Source organism: Oncorhynchus mykiss, chromosome 6 (assembly GCF_057628025.1).
Source record: "Oncorhynchus mykiss isolate SJ-2025 chromosome 6, ASM5762802v1, whole genome shotgun sequence".
Lineage (NCBI taxonomy): Eukaryota > Metazoa > Chordata > Actinopteri > Salmoniformes > Salmonidae > Oncorhynchus > Oncorhynchus mykiss.
The window spans coordinates 14736602-14760339 of record NC_143027.1 but is presented as its reverse complement, the minus strand read 5'-3'; the positions used below and the strand labels follow the sequence as shown (position 1 = coordinate 14760339).

Below are 23738 nucleotides of genomic sequence, written 5' to 3'. Positions count from 1 at the left end.
TCCACCGAGTACGTAGACTTGGAGCTAGGAATGACAAGACCAAGGGTTCCCCGACCGATCATCGCAAAATTTGAACACTACCAACAAAAGGAATTGATCAAAAGCAGGGGAAGGGAGTTTAAAGGGACCAAATTTGGTCTCAATGACAAATTTCCAAGGGAGATAAACAAATGTCGCAAGAACCTGTATCCGGTACAGAGGCAACAAAGGGAGAAGGGTAAGCGTGCCGTTCTCATTGTGGACAAACTCTTTATAGATGGACAGCTATTCCGAGACAGCTCCATAACACCATAGCTGTACTAAATTCTACAGGGATTTCAGGTTATGAAAAAAGAAAGTATGGGGACTGTAAAAATATCTGAACACTATGAAGTGAATATGAACACAAATGTACTCAATTACATACTCGCTTACACATACAGACCAAATACTTACACATACACACTAGATCTAACTCTCTTCTCTCACTCTCTTCTCTCTTCTCCTCTATTGTCATGAACTGTTTTATAATTGAATATATTTCTTGTTTGTCTATCTTTTTTATGTCTTTGTCTACATGTTTATATATGTTTACAACAAGAAAGGGGAATATATCAGAATAGGGGCATTGGGGAATAATAACATATTGTACGGAATACATTTGCACTGTAGTGAAGCCGTCTCTATGGTAATGCAAGGTATCTTTCATGATCATGTGAAACGTCAATTGCTGGGATGTGTTTTTCAATGCTGTTAAAGATAATTATGATGCAACTATGATGGTGATACGATATGGATTACAATTATCATCGTGAATATTAAGGCTATACGCACTAGATGTTACACATATAGACACTCAACCATGCAAATTGCCGGAGTTATTATTGATTTGGACAGCACACATTATAGTCTTACTGTTAGATGTCGTACACACTCTCACTACAGCATATCACATCCAATATCATACACATCAACCTACTCAGATTTACAACACACATATCTTGTCTCAATTTTCTAACATTGCTGGCATTGGCTCACAGGCAAACAGGCAAGGAAATAAAACAAATATTGCTGGATTTCTTGAATTCTAAATATCAGACATTTGAAATCTCTAATTGTGGCAATCATAATACCTCTGATGGAAGTAACTTTACAAGCACTAATTATGGTCAATTTAGACTGAGAATATAGTATCTAGTTATGGTAATGGGTGAAATAAATATCGGCAGTTAAAATTGTAAAGGTTTAGCAGATTATAAAAAAAAGAAGATCAGTCTTTACGTGGCTAAAAGAAAAGCAATGTAACATATACAGTTGACAGGAAACTCACTCTACATCCTTAGATAAAGTTGTGTGGAAAAAGGAATGGGATGGTGAAGTAATTTTCTGTCATGGACAAAGGAACTCAAAAGGTGTGATGATATTCATTAACAAAAATGTTGATCTGAATGTGCAAATAGTCAGGAATGATTCGCAAGGAAGGTGGATATTTTTGAATATGAAAGTGGACGAAAAAGAGACTTGGCTCATTAATCTATATGGTCCAAAGCAGGATGATCCATACTTCTTAGAAAATATTTCTACCAATGTATTGAACTGACAGGCAACAAATGATCAAAACATTATGGTAGGACACTATAACACAGTGTAAAGTACCTGAATGGACGGTACAGGAAATCACAAATATTATGGACACATTAGAAATAGTGGATATTTGGAGACTAAAAAACCCAAACCTAGTGAGATAAAGGAGGAGACTTAATCAAGCTAGTCGTCTTGACTACTTTCTTGTCATTTTCTCTCTTGCGTCAAAGGTTAAAAAAGTTCTAATAGGAGACAGAATGCGATCGGATCATCATCTAATTGGCCTTCACATAACTCTTATAGAATTTCCACGTGGACGGGGATATTGGAAATGTAATCAAAGTTTACTGGAGGACAACTTTATTTTGAACTAAGACAAAACATCCACAGCATTATGGTAAACCCAGGGAGTTCTTTCAGAACAGGGCAGAATGCTTCATGAAACATTGCTTCGACAGTGGAAAAGTAAGTCAGCTAGCAAGGCATTGTAGTCATTTTATAACGGGTGATGATAAGCAGAAATAAGGGAGTACTAACTAACTCTCATAGTAGTTTATATGAGTTTCTCTTTCAAACAATCCGCTGGCCTCGTACACAGTCAATAGCTAACATTCGCCAAAACAAACACGCTACTGATAGTGCAACCGTAGTAACAGTACAGAAGAAGATTAAAAATGATCAGTACATATTACTGTAGAAATTATTGTTGAAAACTAGTATATGTTGGAACTGTTGCTGTTAAAATACAATAATTGTTATTCTTAACTGGAATAAACTCATTGACGAAAGATGCTTTTTGAGGCAAACACACTCACACAGTTCTGGGTTGCTCATCTACAGCAGGAAGCGGTCTCCTGCCTGACTGAGAAAGCAGTGGATGTTCTGGTCCAGTTTGGCACAGCATACAGTTGAAGTCGGAAGTCTACATACACTCTGGTTGGAGTTATTAAAACTCCTTGTTCAACCACTCCACAAATTTCTTGTTAACAAACTAGAGTTTTGGCAATAATTTCTCCAACAACTGTTGACAGACAGATTATTTCACTTATAATTCACTGTATCACAATTCCAGTGGGTCAGAAGTTTACATACACTAAGTTGACTGTGGCTTTAAACAGCTTGGAAAATTCCAGAAAATGATGTCATGAATTTAGAAGCTTCTGGTAGGCTAATTAACATAATTGGAGTCAATTGGAGGTGTGCCTGTGGATGTATTTCAAGGCCTACCTTCAAACTCAGTGTCTCTTTGCTTGACATCATGGGAAAATCAAAAGAAATCACGCAAGACCTCAGAAAAAAATGGTAGACCTCCACAAGTCTGATTCATCCTTGGGAGCAATTTCCAACGCCTGAAGGTACCACGTTCATCTGTACAAACAATAGTACGCAAGTATAAACACCACGGGACCACGCAGCCATCATACCGCTCAGGAAGGAGACGCGTTCTGTCTCTTAGAGATGAACATACTTTGGTGCGAAAGTGCAAATCAATCCCAGAACAACAGCAAAGGACCTTGTGAAGATGCTGGAGGAAACCGGTACAAATGCATCTATATCCACAGTAAAACAAGTCCTATTTCAACATAACCTGAAAGGCTGCTCAGCAAGGAAGAAGCCACTGCTCCAAAACTACCATACAAAAAAGCCAGACTACGGTTTGCAACTGCACATGGGAACAAAGATCGTACTTTTTGGAGAAATGTCCTCTGGTCTGATGAAACAAAAATAGAACGGTTTGGCCGTAATGACCATCGTTATGTTTGGAAGAAAAAAGGGGAGGCTTGCAAGCAGAAGAACACCATCCCAAACATAAAGCACGGGTGTGGCAGCATCATGTTGTGGGGGTGCTTTGCTGCAGGAGGGACTGGTGCACTTCACAAAATAGATGGCATCATGAGGAAGGAAAATTATGTGGATATATTGAAGAAACATCTGAAGACATCCGTCAAGAAGTTAAAGCTTGGTCGCAAATGGACAATGAACCAAAGCATACTTTCAAAGTTGTGGCAAAATGGCTTAAGGACAACAAAGTCAAGGTATTGGAGTGGCCATCACAAAGCCCTGACCTCAATCCTATTGAAGATTTGTGGGCAGAACTGAAAAAGCATGTGCGAGCAAGAAGGCCTACAAGCCTGACTCAGTTACACCAGCTCTGTCAGGTGGAATGGAGCAAAATTCACCCAACTTATTGTGGGAAGCTTGGGGAAGGCTACCCGACACGTTTGACCCAAGTTAAACAATTTAAAGGCAATGCTAACAAATACTAATTGAGTGTATGTAAACTTCTGACCCACTGGGAATGTGATGAAAGAAATAAAAGCTGAAATAAATTATTCTCTCTACTATTATTCTGACAATTCACATTCGTAAAATAAAGTGGTGATCCTAACTGACCTAAGACAGGGAATTTTTACTAGGATTAAATGTCAGGAATTGTGAAAAACTGAGTTTAAATGTATTTGGCTAAGGTGTATGTAAACTTCCGATTTCAACTGTACCTATGCGAGTCTGTGTTCTCAACTCTGACATACTTTTAAAAAACAAGTACAGAAAAAAGTTAAGGCTGAGCATGACCTCAGTGTTGCAATGTCAAAAACGGAGCCCAGAATAGACATGCTTGTTGAAAACTTCAACCAGACACACACCTCTCATTAGGACTGTGTGTGTGTGTGTGTTTCTGGTCTACATCTGTGTGATGTGATCAATCAGTTTATTCCAGTTCAGAATAAAATATGTATTGTATTTTACCAGCAACAGTTCCAACTTAGACTTTCTTTCAACAATAATTTATACAGTAAGATGTACAGTAGGCCTGATCCCTTTTTCATCTGTAGTGTTACTTAGGGTTCACTATCAAAAACTGAGCCTGTGTTTGTGTTCTGTTATTCATCTGTGTGATGTGATCAATCTGTTTTTTACAGTTCAGAATGAAAATTATTAATTGTATTTTAACAGCAACAGTTCCAACCTAGACAGATATGTAAGAGTGTTTTTAATGGGGGGAAATAAACATTAACAGATATTTATATGGATATTTAATTTCATTGTTATTTGTTTTTGTCTATATTGCATTTGTTTAAGGCATAAGGGCAATAAAATGTACCGATATGTATGTATAGTTGCATATTTTCCTAAGCTTAGGTCCCAGGTAAACACAGAATTTCTCATTTGGGTCCCAGGTTGAAAAAGTTTAAGAACCCCTGCACTAAACCTCTCTTCCTCTCTAAAAGTTTCACTTATTAAAAAGTTTTACTTGAACCCTTAATGGTTCCCAAGTAGACTACTAAGAAAAGCTCATCCATTGTTTAAAAATTGCCTTTTTCGATTAATTGAAAATTATACTTTTTTCAAAGTATCTCGCTGTTTCAAAACAAGAATTGCAAAGCTGGCTACAATTTCAATTTCATGCCCCTGAAAATATTGAACAAATATAACAACAAATATTATGGCTGAACTCAAATGGGCTGGTTGATAAAATACCTGTATTTATGGGAAAGATGTTTGAAAATTGTATTTTGTTCTTAAATGATATTGTAAATTGGAATGGTGGAGTTATGTCCTTCGTGGAGTTATCAGAATTGTACGGGAAGGTCTGCTCAATCCAAGAGTATAACCAATTGATTACCCCAAAAATGGAAGAGGCAGGTGGCAGTGGGAAGAGGTATGGAACTGGTCTGTCTGCCCAATATAAAGGATCAAAACTGGCAGAGGAATAAAAATAGTATGAATAGGAAAGTATACCAGTTTCATTTGAGGACCAGGATGTTGACAACATTGCCATATAGATTGCAAAATAGTCGGGAAGAGATTTTTGATACACCGATTCCAGAGTACAGGGTTTACGAGCTGATATATAAAACAACGCAAGATTCAAGACTTTGTGCTTTTCAGCTAAAAGTGTAATATAGAATTATTGCCACCAACAAAATGTTGAATATTTGGGGCATAAAATCATTGAAGTTCTGCAGATTTTGTTGTCAGGATACAGAATCAATGGAGCATTTATTTTGGTATTGCCCTCAGGTAGCCTGTTTCTGGTCTCAGGTTCAGGAATGGCTGAAAATACATAGCATTGATCTAGCAGGTGTTAATGTGAGTGTAGCAAAATGCTTGTGCTTCTAGTTCCGACTATGCAGTAAAATCTAACAACTAATCTAACAAATTAACAACAACTACCTTATACACACACAAATACACACAAATGTAAAGGGATGAATAAGAATATGTACATATGGATGAGCGATGGCGTGCGGCATAGGCAAGATGCAGAAGATGGAGTAGAATACAGTATATACATATGAGATGAGTAATGTAGCATATGTAAACATTTTTAAAGTGCCGATATTTAAAGTGACTAGTGATACCTCTATGTAAAATGTATTAAAGTGGCGTTATTTGAAGTGGCTAGTGATACCTTTATTAAGTTTGTTTATTTAAGTGGCCAGAGATTTGAGTCTGTATGTTGGCAGCAGCCTCTCAATGTTAGTGATGGCTGTTTAACAGTCTGATGGCCTTGAGATAAAAGCTGTTTTTCAGTATCTTGGTCCCAACTATGACGCACATGTACTCACCTCACCTTCTGGATAATAGAGGGGTGAACAGGCAGTGGCTAGGGTGGTTGTTGTCCTTGATTATCTTTTTGGCCTTCCTGTGACATCGAGTGGTGTAGTCGTCCTGGAGGGTAGTTAGTTTGCCCCCGTTGGGCAGACCACACCACCATCTGGAGAGCCTTGCGGTTGAGGGCGGTGCAATTGCCGTACCAGGCGGTGATACAGCCCGACAGGATGCTCTCGATTGTGCATCTGTAAAAGTTTGTGAGTGTTTTAGATGACAAGCCAAATGTCTTCAGCCTCCTGAGGTTGAAGAGGCGCTGTTGCGCCTTCTTCACCACGCTGTCTGTGTGGGTGGACCATTTCAGTTTGTCCGTGATGTGTATGCCGAGGAACTTAAAACATTCCACCTGCTCCACTACTGTCCCGTCAATGTGGATGGGGAGGGTGCTCCTTCTGCTGTTTCCTGAAGTAAACGATCATCTCCTTTGTTTTGTTGACATTGAGTGAGAGGTTATTTTCCTGACACCACACTCCGGGCCCTCACCTCCTCCCTGTAGGCTGTCTCATCGTTGTTGGTAATCAGGCCTACCACTGTAGTGTCGTCTGCAATCTTGATGATTGAGTTGGAAGCGTGCATGGCCACTAAGTCATGGGTGACCAGGGAGTGCAGGACAGGGCTGAGAACGCACTCTTGTGGGGCCACAGTGTTGAGGATCAGTGGGGTGGAAATGTTGTTCCCTACATTCACCACCTGGGGGCGGTCAGTCAGAAAGTCCAGGACCCAGTTGCACAGGGCAGGGTTGAGACCCAGGGTCTTGAGCTTGATGACGAGTTTAGAGGGTACTATGGTGTTAAATGCTGAGCTGTAGTCAATGCACAGGTGATATGATCATGGATATGGAGGTGATATTGTCCATGACTAGTCTCTCAAAGCACTTAATGATGACAGAAGTGAGTGCAATGGGGCGATAGTCATTTAGTTCAGTTACCTTAGCTTTCTTGGGGACAGGAACAATGGTGATAATTTTGAAGCATGTAAGGACAAGACTGGGATAGGGATTGGTTGAATATGTTCGTAAACACACCAGCCAACTGGTCTGCGCATGCTCTGAGGAAGCGGCTAGGTATGCCGCCTGGGCCGTCAGCCTTGCAACGGTTAACACGTTTAAGAGTTTTACTCATGTTGGCCACGGTGAAGGAGAGCCCACAGGTTTTAGTAGCGGGCCGTGTCAGTGGCACTGTATTGTCCTCAAAACGAGCAAAGACGTCGGTGTCAGCGACGGGCTGGTTTTCTTTTTGTAATCTGTGATTGACTATAGACCCTGCCGCATACGCCTCGTGTTTGAGACGTTGAATTGAATTGCGACTCTACTTTGTCTCTATACTGACGCGTTGCTTGTTTGATTGCCTTGCGGAGGGAATAGCTGCACTGTTTGTATTCAATCGTGTTTCCGGTCACCTTGCCATGAGTAAAAGCGGTGGTTAGCGCTTTCAGTTTCGCACAAACGCTGCCATCAATCCATGGTTTTTGGTTAGGGAAGGTTTTAATGGTCACAGAGAGAACGACATCTCTGATGCACTTCCTAATAAACTCGCTCACCGAGTCAGCGTATAACAGAACTGATGTTGCAGGCGAAAGCCTGAGAAAAATCCAATCCGGAAGTGCCTCATGTTTTGAAAGCCCTGCGTTCCAATGCGTCCCTATTGAGCAGTGAATGGGCTATCAACCAGATTACTCTTTCTCCGTATTCCCGAAGGTGTCTACAGCATTTTGACGTAGTTTTACGCATTTATGTTGAAGAATACACGTAAGCGGCTACATTGCGCAAGTGGTCAATAGATGCTCCCAGAGAGATTGTCGCGTAAAATACAGAGGTAGCCATTACTCCAATCGGTCCTACTGAAAAACTCATTGTCCCGATGGATATATTATCGAATAGATATTTTAAAAACACCTTGAGGATTGATTATAAACAACGTTTGCCATGTTTCTGTCGATATTATGGAGCTAATTTTGAATATTTTTAGCCGTTTTCGTGACTGCAATTTCCGGGCGACTTCTCAGCCAAACGTGAAGAACAAACGGAGCTATTTCGCCTACAAAAATAATATTTTTGGAAAAAAGGAACATTTGCTATCTAACTGGGAGTCTCGTGAGTGAAAACATCTGAAGCTCATCAAAGGTAAACGATTTAAATTGATTGCTTTTCTGATTTCCGTGACCAAGTTACCTGCTGCTAGCTGGACAAAATGCTATGCTAGGCTATCGATAAACTTACACAAATGCTTGTCTAGCTTTGGCTGTAAAGCATATTTTGAAAATCTGAGATGACAGGGTGATTAACAAAAGGCTAAGTAGTGTCTCAATATATTTCATCTGTGATTTTCATGAATAGGAATATTTTCTAGGAATATTTATGTCCATTGCGTTATGCTAATTAGTGTCAGGCGATGATTACGCTCCCTCATGCGGGATGGGGAGTCATCAAATCTGTCGTTCTGCCCCTGAACAGGCAGTTAACCCACTGTTCCTAGGCCGTCATTGAAAATAAGAATTTGTTCTTAACTGACTTACCTAGTAAAATAAAGGTAAAATAAATAAAAAATATCCCAGTCCACGCAATCTTGAAGTGTGGAATCCGAATGGTCAGCATGGTCCGAATGACCAGCATGGTCAGCATGGTCCGAATGACCAGCATTGTATGGACCTGAGCATGGGTCTTTCCTGTTTTAGTTTCTGTCTATAGGCTGGGAGCAAAAAAATGGTGGGGATTGTGGGAGGGTTCTCAGATGGTTGAGGGACAGCTATTGGGGATCTTGGAGGGTTCAGGTCCCCGTGTTTTTGGCCTGGTGGGAGATCTGTCGATGTGCCCTTGGGCAGGGCATTGACCCTGGATATTTCGGGGTGTCGCTCTGAATGGGAGTCTGTTGGATGACTGGTGTGGTGTAGTTGTTGAGTGGCTTCACTGCAAGTATATTGTATGTTTTGGATATAAAAAAAAAATAAGGTAATTTTTTTTTAAAAATAAATAAAGGCATTGTTTCTTGCCTTATGCTGGACATCATTCACAAGTGATAATATATAAGTGATAGGCTAATATTGTCACCCATCACTAAATACTAAATAATATATGTGTGACATTTGTTTTGAATTTGAATGGACCATTATCAGTCACCTGTCTCGAAACAGAGGCAGCGTGAAAATATACATGCACTTAAAAAGTGAATGGAGGGCGCTTTTCCCGTGGTTCATTTTCATGACAGCCAGGTAGGCTATACTCCTGTTGTAAAGATAAGCAATGTGTGTTAATATTAGAAAAGTTGAGAAATAAAAATATAGCAGGCCAAGCCTATAGAAAGCTGATGGGATCCTCCTCTTTTTAGTATTGGCCATCACTCTTGCAATTGCATAGCCTACAGAATGTTGCGCAACATGAGCTCAATGGGCTCTCATGAAGTGTTTGATTAGATTTTCGATTACATTTGCATTGACATCAGAGTAATTAGAGGGACAATAGAGTGCTCAGTACCAGGCAGTTAGCAAGTTTGGTTGGCTACTAATGACCATCAGTAGCATCAGAGCTTGGAGAAGCCCAATCACCGTGACTAAAAGGTCAGGTGGAATTTGACTGCCTTCATGACTCACAACTCGTGATCTTCGGTGTGGTGGTAATATGGTCACCGCAACAGCCCTACCCAGGGAGATGAACTAGTTTTTGGGGACATAAATGCCATAACTGGACAAGACCCTGACACTCTCAGCACACAGGGGGACAATCACCTACCTGGAGGTGACACCATTCCCTCCCAGATATGCCCCCCTAGACAACTATGTCAAAACAACCAACAAAAATGGGTCACAACTCTTGCAGTTCTGTCACACACTGGGTCTGTACATAGTCAATGGTAGGCTTCGAGGGGACTCCTATGGTAAGTACACCTACAGCTCATCCCCAGGCAGTAGTACTGTAGGTTACTTTATCACCGACCTCAACCCAGAGTCTCTCAGAGCGTTCACAGTCAGCCAACCAACACCGCTATCTGATTTATACCACAGCAAAATCACATTCTACTTGAAAAGAGCAATGCACAACCATGAGATATCGAGGCCGAACAAACTGGGCAGTGTAGTGTAGAGACCTACCAAAAAACTATTGTCCAACAACAAATTGACCAACAATCCAATCCCTCCTAGACAACCTCCAGGACAAAATGTTTCCCTGCAATAGCAAAGGAGTAATCTTAGCAGTAGGTAACCTGAACATAGTATTTGACCTAACAGCTAACATATTGCTAATCAAACAATTATTTTTTATTAGTCACATACACAGCGTTGCAGATGTAATTGCAGGGTACAATTGTAATGGCTTTCTTTAGGTGAAGGAGAGGCGGACCAAAATGCAGCGTGGTGGTTATTCATGTTCTTTAATTTATAAAGACACTACACATGAAATAACTAACAAAAACAACAAACGTGAGAAAACCTAAAACAGTCCTATCTGGTGCAAACACAAAGACAGGAACAATCACCCACAAACACACAGTGAAACCCAGGCTACCTAAGTATGATTCTCAATCAGAGACAACTAATGACACCTGCCTCTGATTGAGAACCATACTAGGCTGAAACATAGAAATACCCCAAAACATAGAAAAACAAACATAGACTGCCCACCCAACTCACGCCCTGACCATACTAAATAAATACAAAACAAAGGAAATAAAGGTCAGAACGTGACAGTACCCCCCCCCCCCCCCCAAACATGCGGACTCCGGCCGCAAAACCTTAACCTATAGGGGAGGGTCTGGGTGGGCGTCTGTCCGCGGTGGCGGCTCTAGTGCTGGACGTGGCCCCCACTTCACCATAGTCTTAGTCTGACTTATTGTCCGCTTCCGTGGCCTCCTAACCATGGCGACCCTTCTCAATGGACAGAGGGGCAGCTCGGGACAGAGGGGCGGCAGCTCGGGACAGAGGGGCGGCAGCTCGGGACAGAGGGGCGGCAGCTCGGGACAGAGGGGCGGCAGCTCGGGACAGAGGGGCTTTGGCGCCTCTGGGCTGAGGGGCTCTGGCGCCTCTGAGCTGAGGTGCGGCACTGGCGGCCCCTGGCTGACTGGCTGACTGGCGGCCCCTGGCTGACTGGTGGCACTGGCGGCCCCTGGCTGACTGGCGGCACTGGCGGCCCCTGGCTGACTGGCGGCACTGGCGGCCCCTGGCTGACTGGCGGCACTGGCGGCCCCTGGCTGACTGGCGGCACTGGCGGCCCCTGGCTGACTGGCGGCACTGGCGGCCCCTGGCTGACTGGCGGCCCCTGGCTGACTGGCGGCACTGGCGGCCCCTGGCTGACTGGCGGCACTGGCGGCCCATGGCTGACTGGCGGCACTGGCGGCCCCTGGCTGACTGGCGGCCCCTGGCTGACTGGCGGCCCCTGGCGGCCCCTGGCTGACTGGCGGCTCCTTGCAGACTGGCGGCACTGGCGGCGCTGGGCAGACGGGCGGCACTGGCGGCGCTGGGCAGACGGGCGGCACTGGCGGCGCTGGCGGCGCTGGGCAGACGGGCGGCTCAGGCGGCGCTGGGCAGACGGGCGGCTCAGGCGGCGCTGGGCAGCCGGGTGGCTCAGGCGGCGCTGGGCAGACGGGTGGCTCAGGCGGCGCTGGACAGACGGGTGGCTGAGGCGGCGCTGGGCAGACGGGTAGCTCAGATGGCGCTGGGCAGACGGGTAGCTCAGATGGCGCTGGGCAGACGGGAAGCTCCGGCAACGCTGGAGAGGAAGGCTCTGGCAGCGCTGGACTGAGTAGCTCTGGTGCCTCTGAAATGAGGGGCGGGAGCTCTGGTAACGCCGAACAGGCGGGAGACTCCGGCTGCGCTGGAGAGGAGGAAGGCTCTGGCAGCGCTGGAGAGGCGGGAGACTCCGACAGCGCTGAAGAGGAGGAAGGCTCCGGCAGCGCTGGACAGGCGGGAGCCCCTGTAAGGATGAGCCTGGTGCGGGGGGCTGCCACCGGAGGGCTGGTGCGTGGAGGTGGTGACGGATAGACCGGACCGTGCAGGCTGGAGCTCTTGAGCACCGAGCCTGCCCAACCTTACCCGGTTGAATGGTCCCGGTCGCCCTGCCAGTGCGGCGAGGTGGAATAGCCCGCACTGGGCTATGCAGGCGAACCAGGGACACCGTGCACAAGGCTGGTGCCATGTAAGCCGGCCCAAGGAGACGCACTGGAGACCAGATGCGTAGAGCCGGCTTCATGGCACTTGGCTCGATGCCCACTCCAGCCCGGCCGATACGCGGAGCTGGAATGTACCGCACCGGGCTATGCACCCGCACAGGGGACACCGTGCGCTTCACAGCATAACACGGTGCCTGCCCGGTCTCTCCAGCCCCCCGGTAAACACAGGAAGTTGGCGCAGGTCTCCTAACTGGCTTCGCCACACTTCCTGTGTGCCCCCCCCAATACATTTTTGGGGCTGACTCTCGGGCTTCCATCCACGCCGCCGTGCTGCCTCCTCATACCAGCGCCTCTCCGCCTTCGCCGCCTCCAGCTCTTCTTTGGGGCGGCGATATTCTCCAGGCTGTGCCCAGGGTCCTTTACCATCCAACTCATCCTCCCATGTCCAGTACTCCTCGCGCTGCTCCTGCTGCCTTTCATCACGCCGCTTGGTCCTGTTGTGGTGAGTGATTCTGTAAGGGTTTTCTTTAGGTGAAGGAGAGGCGGACCAAAATGCGGCGTGGTGGTTATTCATGTTTTTAATAAAGACGACTATACATGAACAGACAAAACAAGAAAAGTGAAAACCTAAACAGTCCTATCTGGTGCAAACACAAAGACAGGAACAATCACCCACAAACACACAGTGAAACCCAGGCTACCTAAGTATGATTCTCAATCAGAGACAACTACTGACACCTGCCTCTGATTGAGAACCATACTAGGCCGAAACATAGAAATACCCAAAACCTAGAAAAACAAACATAGACTGCCCACCCAACTCACACCCTGACCATACTAAATAAATACAAAACAAAGGAAATAAAGGTCAGAACGTGACAACAATGAAATGTTTAAGTTCTGAACACCAACATTGCAGTGAATGAAGTGAATGAAACAACAATAACCAGGGTAGAATGTCCTCGAGGGAATGTCTATAGGGGGAGCAGCAGAGGGGGAAGTGAGAAGTAAATTAAACTATAAAAAGAATAATAAATACATATTTACAACTGTAACAATGATAAATGTCCATTTGGGGGTGGGGGCAGGGTAAATTACATCTCAAGGATGATCAATGGAAATTGGATGCACCTGAGCTCAATTTGGAGTGACATAGCAAAGGGGTGTGAATACTTATGTAAAATAGTTATTTCTGTATTCAATACCTTCGTAAAAATATAAAAAAAACATGCTGTTGTCTCATTCTCATTAGGGCTATTGTGTGAAATCCACTCAGTAACATAACAAAATGTGGAATAAGTCAAGGGATATGAATACTTTCTGAAGGCACTGTTTGTGGTCTGTCGTACGATATTTACTGTAGGTAAGAAACCAATTTGACATTTGCTCAGGACATTGTTTTCACTGAAGAAATGTTGGAGTCTGCTATTGATGATACTGCAGAGGATTTTTCTGAGCTTACTGTTGATGCAGATTCCACGGTAGTTATTGTGGTCAAATTTAGCTCTACTTTTGTGAATTAGGATGATCAGACCTTGCTTCCAAATACTGGGGAAGATACCAGTCCGTTGAAGACTAAGAATAGCCCATTTGAATTTGTGGTCTGTATATTTTATTATTTAGTTTAGTATACCATCAACACCACAGGCCTTTTTGGGTTGGAGGGTCTGTATTTTGTCCTGTAGCTCATCCAATGTAATTGGAGAATCCAGCTGGTTCTGGTAGTCTTTAAATATCTTATTCTAAGTTTGGCAAATGATCACGTACTGTATATGTGTTTGCGCCTGGTTCTTTGTTATATGGTCAAAAAGGTTGGAGAAGTGGTTTATTGCAAAAATGTCTAAAAACATGTTCTCACTTTGCCATTATGGTGTATTGGGTGTAGATGAGTGAAAAAAAAGTTGTAACACAACACAATGTGCAATAAGTCAAGGGGTATGAATACTTTCTGAAGGCACTGCCACTGCCGTGGGGTGAGACAAGGATGCACCTTGAGCCCAACCCTCTTCAATATGTATATATTAATGAATTGGCGAGGGCACTAGAACAGTCTGCAGCACCCGGCCTCAACTTACTAGACTCTGAAGTCAAATGTTTACTGTTTGCAGATGATTTGCTTCTGTCCCCAACCAAGGAGGGCCTACAGCAGGGATCATCAACAAGATTCAGCCGAGGGGGGGGGGTCATTTTGATCTTGAGCGGATGGTCGGAACGTTATTACAAATAATTTGTAGTCTAACAATTGACCACAAGAAGCCCAAACAGATATATCTGACTAAAACATAATCATTTCAAACCTTGCTTACATTTGTATACGGTCACTCTTTTATGTGCGGCAATACTTAAATTAAATCACTTGGAGCTGATTTGCTGGGTTGGGGAACTCTGGCCTACAGCATCACCTAGATCTTCTGCACAGATTCTGTCAGACTTGGGCCCTGACAGTAAATCTCACTAAGTCAAAAAATAAAGGTGTTCCAAAAAATATCCAGTTGCCAGGACAATTCTATCTAGACACCTTTGCCCTAGAGCACACAAAGAATTATACCTACCTCGGCCTAAACATAAACACCATAGGTAACTTCCACAAGGCTGTGAACAATCTAAGAGACAAGGAAAGAAGTGCCTTTCATACCATCAAAAGGAACATAAAACTCAACACCCCAATTAGGATCTGACTAAAAATACTTAAATCAGTTATAGTACCCATTGCTCTCTATGGTTCTGAGGTCTGTGGAGCACTCACCAACCAAGAATTCACAACATGGGAAAATGATCCTTCATGTACAACGCAAAACATCAAACAATGCATGCACAGAGCAGAATTAGGACTGTACCCGCTAAATATTAAAATCAATAAATAACTGTTAAATTCTACACCCACAAAGCCCCCACCTACAGAGATGAACCTAGAGAAGAGTCCCCTCAGCCAGCTGGTTCTGGGGCTCTGTTCAGAAACACAAACAGACCCCACAGAACCCCACAATTAGACCCCCCCCCCCCCCCTAAAAAATAAATAAAAAATAACCATTTGACACACTGGAAAGAATCAAACAAAAAACTGAGCAAACTGGAATAGTATCTGGCCCTAAACAGAGAATACACAGTAGCAGAATACCTGACCACTGTGACTGACCCAAAATTAAGTAAATCCTTGACTATGTAGACTCTGTGAGAGAGAGAGCCAGGTATGCCTATGTGCCCACTGCCCAAATAAATGAGGTGGAAACTGAGCTACACTTCCTTACCTATTGCCAAAGTTATGACCATATCACAGACACATATTTCCCACAGTTTACACAGATCCACAAAGAATGTGAAAACAAATCAAACATTGATAAACCCCCATATCGGTTAGGATAAATACCACAATGTGCAGTCCCAGCAGTGAGATTTGTGACCCATCGCCATGAAAACAGGGCAACCAGTGGAGCACAAACAACATTGTAAATACAACCAATATTTATCTGTGTACTTATCTTCCCCTACTATTCGTACTACAACTATGTGCACAATGTTAAAAACAGTGTACAAAGCTGATAATAATACATTTGAAATATATTTATGTCTTTGAAACCTTTATGAGTGCAATGTTAACTGTATATTTTTTTATGTTTTTTATGTGCTTTTTTGTTTCTTCTCACTTTTGTTAATTTCACTTGCTTTAAAGCCACTTTGAATTGAGAGAGAGAACTTTGGGTGGTTGTTATTGGGATGATGATGTGCCCCACCCTGGCCAGACATGAGCCACTCTACTGTCTGGCTTTTTCAGCTACTCAAGGGATCAGGGAGGAAAGAAAAAAGAAAAAAAAGAGCAAAAAGAAAAAAAAGAAGAAATTAATTAATTAATTGAAGTCAATTCCCAGAAATCCCCAATAGTCTTTGTGGCCTGGACGTGGGTAACTCTCTCCTCTCACTTGGGCGGCTAGTGATGATGTTATTGAGTGATGATGTCATTGTTGAGTCTCTGGGGAAAGAGGGCTAGGGAGTAGACCTAAGACGAGGAGCACGGGCACAACAACCCACAGATAAGTGGACTGCATCGTAAAAGTGGAAAGTTACTTCCTTTTTTCGTGCCCTCAATCTAAACATACACGTGCACGCGTGTACACATACACAGTCCTTACTCTGCAAGGAGGTGCTGCCGCTCCTGCCGGAGGGTCTGATTCTTCTCCTGCAGCCGTCTGTTCTCTGCCTCCAGGTCAGCGCTGTGCTCCAGAGTGTGGGCTATCATCTCCCTGTTGAGATCCACAGGGGCAGGGTGCAGCTCCACTGCACCCATGTTCACCTACACATAGAGAGTTGGTTGGGAAAGTAGAGGGAGAGAGAGAAACAGACAGAAATAAAGAGGGGAACAAGATTAAGTGAAGTTCTCTTCTTGAGTGTGTGCCTGTGTGTTTATGCAGTGTTAGTAGGTGTGTGGTGTGTGTGAGGAAACAATATCAGTGTGGGATTCACTACTATCGCTTTAGAAACCACTACAGAACAAGCACCCAGCTCTCTACCCACCCAAACGGGCATTCAGCAGCAAGGAAGCAGCCTCTCAGCACAAGAGGAACTCAAAGTTGTTTATCAGAATGGAGTGCTTTAGAGGAGATACTAGACTTTCAGGATCTAGGCCTCGGTGGCTTGAAGACAAGACTTAAAGTTCCAAAGCTCCCTCTCTCTCACTTCATCTCACTTACTCCTTGGTGAGAGGGAGTGATGTAGGGAAAGAGAGGAGAAAGGCAAGAAGGAGGTGAGACTGAATAGGGAAAATAAATGCTCCAAGCTTTTTCTCGTCTCCTCTCTTGTCCCCCTCACCATCCCCACTCCTTCTAAACAAGGTATAACAGTCAACTTAATTCTTCGGTCCAGACACATCTAGCTACAGTACTGTACCTCCTAGGGGCTCTTGACTGAGGTGTCATTATGGGGCGTCCCACAATCGTCATTCTCTGTTTTTATACACTAATAACACAGGAATGCCTGTACATGCACACAGTGAACATCCATTGATCTGAGCACATAGACAGAGAGCTGTCAAATATAGGGGGCCTTTCAAAAAGGATAAGAAAATAAGTCATCAAATGGTGCCAAGGTGAGGTCATCAAACAGAGACAGGGTGGGAGTTGGTTTACTGCATTTCCCTCTCTTTCTGTAACATGTTGAACACACTTCTAAGCTTCACTCTCTCAGGTAATGAGGTAGCCCGCTGTGTGTCTGCTGTTGTTTCCTGAAGGAGACAGACTGGTGGTACAGTGAATGTTCCTTATAAACCTGTCAGCTTGAGGGGGGCTGTCTCTGCTTCTGGCTAGCCGTCTCCCATCTTTCACCCTCAATGGGCACTTGTCTGGGCATATCTACTAGCCTATAAGCATCCAAAAAAGCACCTTTAAAATCTGTATGGCAAAGTGACCTGTGACGGTCCTTACTAGTGCATGTAGCTATAACAAAGTGGAAATGTAGCTACAGTAGTAACTAAATCACATCAATTGAGTTATGCTAGCTAATATGTTGTCAATGATTGTGATGTTGTTGAGGTCATGGTGGCTGGAGTAGCTAACTGAATGATATAACGCACAGCTCCACCCTCTCTCTCAGTCACTCTTTCCTTCTCTATGAAGTGGTCTATATACCGGATGGCGCTAGCTGGATGAATTAGCTAGCTAGCTATGTTAGCTAGTTAGGCCATGGCTAGTAGTACCTTTTATTGGTTTCTCGCAGTCATAGACTGAATTGTACATATACTTACAATTATAAAATCAATCATAAATAATGAACAAATGGTAAAATCCTAAACTAGCAAAACACTTGAGTAGTCAGGGTTTGAGTGAGGCCAGGGTGCCAGGGACAGCATATTCCAGAACTGGTTAGATGAAGATGAAGATGGACGGTAGGTCTGCTGTGGTTACAGAGAAGTGCTTAATGCGCTTGAGGAGGAACTGCTTCCTGCTGGTGCTTGTGGTCATGGTGCCAACCTGGCTGCTCCAGCGCAGGTCCTGCTGGACAGAGACCCAGCACCCTGAACTTTGATGTCTATGACAGGGGGACACCATTGATGAAGAGGGGGTGGTGCAGGCTGGGTTTTCAGAGAAGATGACATGCATCACTACACATTTATTCTCATTGAGAAGCATGTCATTGGTAGCGGTCCAGGTGCTGAGATCATCCAGTTCCCTCTGCATTGATGATGGTTGCTGCAGTTTCGTGGTTTCAAGCAGATTCATGTCATATTTCGACACGGTTGGCAGCTTCATGTGAAGCATCATTGATGAGGGCAAGGAAAATGACAGGGTCAAGGAAGGTCAGAGATTAGAAGGTCAGCTAGCAATAATGCAACAAGGATGCATCCACCAGATGCGGAAGCAATTGAGCCTAGGGATGAGGTTACGGTTAACGATAGGTAGCTAACAGGCTAATATTTAATTAGCTAGCTAGCTAGATATATCAATTCCCAATATTTCACCATTAAACGTAGCTAGGTTTATGTAATGTTCCCTCGAGCTATCAAGCATTGTTTCATGATAACATTTGGTAGGTAGAAAACCAGAGAAGGCTGGTGGGAGGAGCTACAGTATAGGAGAATGGGCTCATTCTAATGTATGGAATGGAATAAATGGAATGGTATCAAACGCTGCCTTTACTGTCAATATTACTCGCCAATGTGCAATCATTGGACAAAAAATTAGACGAGGTACAATCACGAATGTCCTACCAATGGGACATCAAAAACTGTAATATCCTATGTTTCACAGAATCGTGCCTGAATGATGACATGGATATTCAGCTAGCGGGATATGCGCTGCACCGGCAAGATAGAACAGCACACTCCAGGAAGATATTGGGGGGGGGGGGGGGGGGGGGGGTCTGTGCATATTTGTAAACAACAGCTCATGCATGAAATTTAAGGAAGTCTCTAGATTTTGCTCACCTGAAGTAGAGTATATTGTGATAAATTGCAGGCCACACTACTTGCCTAGAGAGTTTTCGGCTATACTTTTCATGGCAATTTATTTACCACCACAGACAGATGCTGGCATTAAGACCGCACTCAGTCAGCTGTATAAGGAAATAAGCAAAAAGGAAACCACTCACACAAAGGCGGCGCTCCTAGTGGCCGGAGACTTTAATGCAGGGAAACTTAAATAATTTCTATTAAAATGTTAAATGTGCAACCACAGGGATAAAAATTCTAGATCACCTGTACATCACACACAGAGACGCGTACAAAGCTCTCCTTCGCCCTCTATTTGGTAAATCCAACCACAACTCTATCCTCCTGATTCCTGCTTACAAGCAGCAATTAAAGCAGGAATCACCAGTAACTCGGTCTATAAAGAAGTGGTCGGATGAAGCAGATGCTAAACTACAGGACTGTTTTGCTATCACAGACTGGAACATGTTCCGGGATTCTTCCGATGGCATTGAGGAGTACACCACATCAGTCACTGGCTTTATCAATAAGTGCATCGAGGACGTCGTCCCCATAGTGACTGTACGTACACACCCCAACCAGAAACCATGGATTACAGGCAACATTCGCACAGAGCTAAAGGGTAGAGCTGCCGCTTTCAAGGTGCGGTACTCTTATAAGACAAGGTGACGGAAGCTTTTAAGAAATCCTGCTAAGCCCTGCGACGAACCATCAAACAAGCAAAGCGTCAACACAGGGCTAAGATTGAATCATACTACACCGGCTCCGATGCTCATCTTATGTGGCAGGGCTTGTAAACTATTATAGACTACAAAGGGAAGCCCAGCCGCGAGCTGCCCAGTGACAAGAGCCTACCAGACGAGCTAAATCACTTCTATACTCGCTTCGAGGCAAGCAACACTCAGGCATGTATGAGAGCATCAGCTGTTCCAGGCGACTGTGTGATCACGCTCTCCATAGCCAACGTGAGTAAGACCTTTAAACAGGACAACATACACAAGGCTGCGGGGCCAGGTGGATTACCAGGACGTGTGCTCCGGGCATGTGCTGGCCAACTGGCAGGTGTCTACACTGACATTTTCAACATGTCCCTGATTGAGTCTGTAACACCAACATGTTTCTTGGAGGGAGTTGAAAGTCCGTGTTGTACAGCAACAGCCCCAAAACATCACTGCTCTAGAGGAGATCTGCATGGAGGAATGGGCCAAAATACCAGCAACAGTGTGTGAAAACCTTGTGAAGACTTACAGAAAATGTTTGACCTCTGTCATTGCCAACAAAGGGTATATAACAAATTATTTAGATGAACTTTTGTTATTGACCAAATACTTATTTTCCACCATCATTTGCAAATAAATTAATTAAAAATCCTACACTGTGATTTTCTGGATTTTCCCCCCTCATTTTGTCTGTCATAGTTGAAGTGTACCTATGATGAAAATTACAGGCCTCTCTCATCTTTTTAAGTGGGAGAACTTGCACAATTGGTGGCTGACTAAATAATGTTTAGCCCCACTGTACATACTACCTCAATCAGACCGACTAACCGGTGTCTGCATGTAGCCTCGCTACTTTTATAGCCTCGCTGCTATATATAGCCTCGCTGCTATATATAGCCTCGCTGCTGTTATTTTTCACTGTCTTTTTACTGTTATTATTTATTTCTTTACTTACCTATTGTTCACCTACTACCATTTTTGCACTATTGGTTAGAGCATTTCACTGTTGTAGTCGGCGCACGTGACAAACTTTGATTTAATATGATTTGAAGACAAAAGAAGAGAGGTCAATCTTGAGGATAGAGCTTGCTCAAAAGGGGTGCTTGCAAGTTCACCGTGCTTACTCAATAACTATTTTGGTTTGCTAGATGGTGTATTCATGACAAGTTGGAAAATCTGAACCTCTGAGTTAAAATTAAGTTATTTGCGTAGAGCTTCCTATTGGTTGATTTTGATACTTTCCAAGTGGGAAACTCAGACCTCACAGCCACAAAGTCATAAACCACACCTATTTCTACATTTTATCTTCTTAAAATCGGATTTTCTCTAACCCTAACCTTAAATCTAACCCTAAACTTAACCACAATGCTAAACTTATGCACTAACCCTAACCTTAAATTAAGACCAAAAAGCAAATTTTGGTTTTCATGACATTTTTCACGATATAGAGCCCTACTGTGGAGGTGTCATAATACCCATAAAACCTACCATTTATTTTTCCCATAGGGAATTTTAAAAACACTTAAAGGGCTGTGTTTTGTGTATCCTTACCATGGCATGACGTTTTGATAACCATGTAAATCTCTCGCGGACAAGGTGACTTTTAGCAATTTATTCGCCTCTATCAGATTCAGAAATGCTAATTAGCATCAAAGTAGACATCATGCAAAACTACAAATCCCTGCAAGCTCCTGCATGTAATCTTTAGCTGACACCTTTGCTAACAGGTATTGTGTCAATTTAAAAGATACACAAGATAGTTCACAGAATTGTCCATTTAAAGAAATGTAGCCAAATGCTTACTTGCAGGCTCCTTCTCAACAATGCAACAGCAATTACAAATGATAAAACATAAGAATACAAACATAAAGTAAATGGCTCGGTAGAATAGAATAAACCTTTTATCATAAGTATAATACAGGAAGGCACAATATTTACAAGTTTCAGGGAAGGGGGGATTGAGGGGCAAGTGTTTAAATGTGTTTAAATTGTGCAGTATTAACAATAGTAAATAAGAGTCTGGTAGCAGCAGTTGTGTTGTGTGTGTAGCATGAATGTATGTGTGTGTGGGTGGGTGTGTGTGTGTGCGCGTGTGCATGTGTGTGTGTGTGTGTGTGATATGACTGGTTTCACATTTGTTTCCACCGACTATAAGTTAAAATAGATCTAAAACAAGTGTCATTTTATATTTACAATCCCCTTATCCAAACAGATTACTCATTTACCTAGGTCTTATTAATAGCTCTTATCAAGTTGTAAATTACAGTGCATGGAGAATGGTGTTATTTCTATCAGAAAAAAGAAAGTTGATGTTTTTCCACTTGGAACCGATAGGTTGCTGGACCTTATTCATAGTTTCCTCACGTGTAAAGGTGGTGGAATTATGAGAGAATTAATACATGCATTTCCCCATACTTAAATTCAAGAGGGACGTGTGTAAAAAAGGAATTAAGTTAGCTTTACGTATGCATACCTCAGGTCTAAATTCCCCCCATAGAGAAAGAGGATGCAATGCCTCATGATGAGTTGGGAAACCAGAAGGTAGTGAGGTGCTAAATCTTTGCTGGGCTGTGTTGGGGTCGTTGACCCACTGTAATAAAGGCTGGCGTCTTCAAAAGCTCTCATTAAATGCTTGTAATTTTTTGTCTAGGCCAGAGTTGTCCTGGCAGGCCACACAGCTGTTTTCTCCTGGCACGGTGAACCTGATCGTGTCAAAGTAGACACTCCTCATCATCACCGTTCTCTCTATGTTTCCCTTCCTGCTCTCTGTTGGTCTCTTTCTCCCCGTGTATTCTCTCTCACAAAGAAGAAGAAAACACAGAAATCAGACCTGTGAGGAAACCTGCACACCACACTTTTCAGAAAATACGAAAACTTAAGGAAACCTGAACACAAGTTTGGGAGAAGTTATATGTGCACAGTGTTCCTCATTCTTACTGTGACTAGACCATGCTAGTTCACTCTTATACAGTATTTAAATAACTTGCGCAATGCTAGTTTATTCTGACTTCTGCAAGTAATTTCAATTTTGGACAAACTGTTGTCCAATATTTGACATTTCTTTCCACCAGTGTTTGTTTTTCATGGTACTAAAATCAATGTTTAATTCCTGTAAGGATTTCATTGTGTTTGGAGATCACTGATTTAGTTTATATGTTATTCAATACTTTGGCTTGCCGAATAGGGCCCTTTATACAGCTCTGCCTCATTCACTTCTCAATAAACTAAGTTATGCTCTTCTGTTTTCAATATACAGCATAATATGTTATTGTTCACTAACTATATAGCTTTCAACACTCAAAAACGTGACAATACAAAGCTAAAACACCACAATGCACATTAACCCCCCTCAGACTCCCTGTCCTTGTTTTGTGTGATTGCTAACCTAAGCGCTGCCATCGGCCTTGGTGTTGCCAAACAGCCGATGTAACGGCTGTGAAAGAGCCCCAACAACGAGGGCTGATTACGACATGGCCATGTAAATCAGCACTTTAACAATGCACTAATGGCTTCAGGATTCGGAGGAGACCACCCAGGTTATATTGAAAGACAGCTTCCCAACCTCGTAAAAATAAGACCAAAATGAAGATGTTACTGACTGATCCTATGCAGGCTGAGCCCCACAGCCTGAGAGTCTATGAAACTGTAAGCGTTCTTAATAAGAGATGATAAAAGTAATGTGCAGAGTTTCAAATGAGAGAGCTGTTTAACTAGAGGGTGTTTGTACACAGGTCTGTGTGAGTGACCGTTACCGTTACCGTCTGAACGCGCAAAGGTGAATCTGAGCAAAGGTTTAGAAAGTGCACGTGTGTTCAGGGAATGATGTGT

General features: G+C 43.3%; 1 pseudogene across 1 annotated transcript in view; it reads right to left on the bottom strand.

Moving 5' to 3' along the window:
• Positions 1-23738, bottom strand: part of LOC110525103 (DNA repair protein XRCC4-like) — a 48988-nt pseudogene that overhangs the window by 7809 nt on the left and 17441 nt on the right. The window contains exon 3 of the transcript XR_016496931.1: positions 16403-16563. The product of XR_016496931.1 is annotated as a DNA repair protein XRCC4-like (transcript). The remainder of the gene's footprint in view (positions 1-16402; positions 16564-23738) is intronic.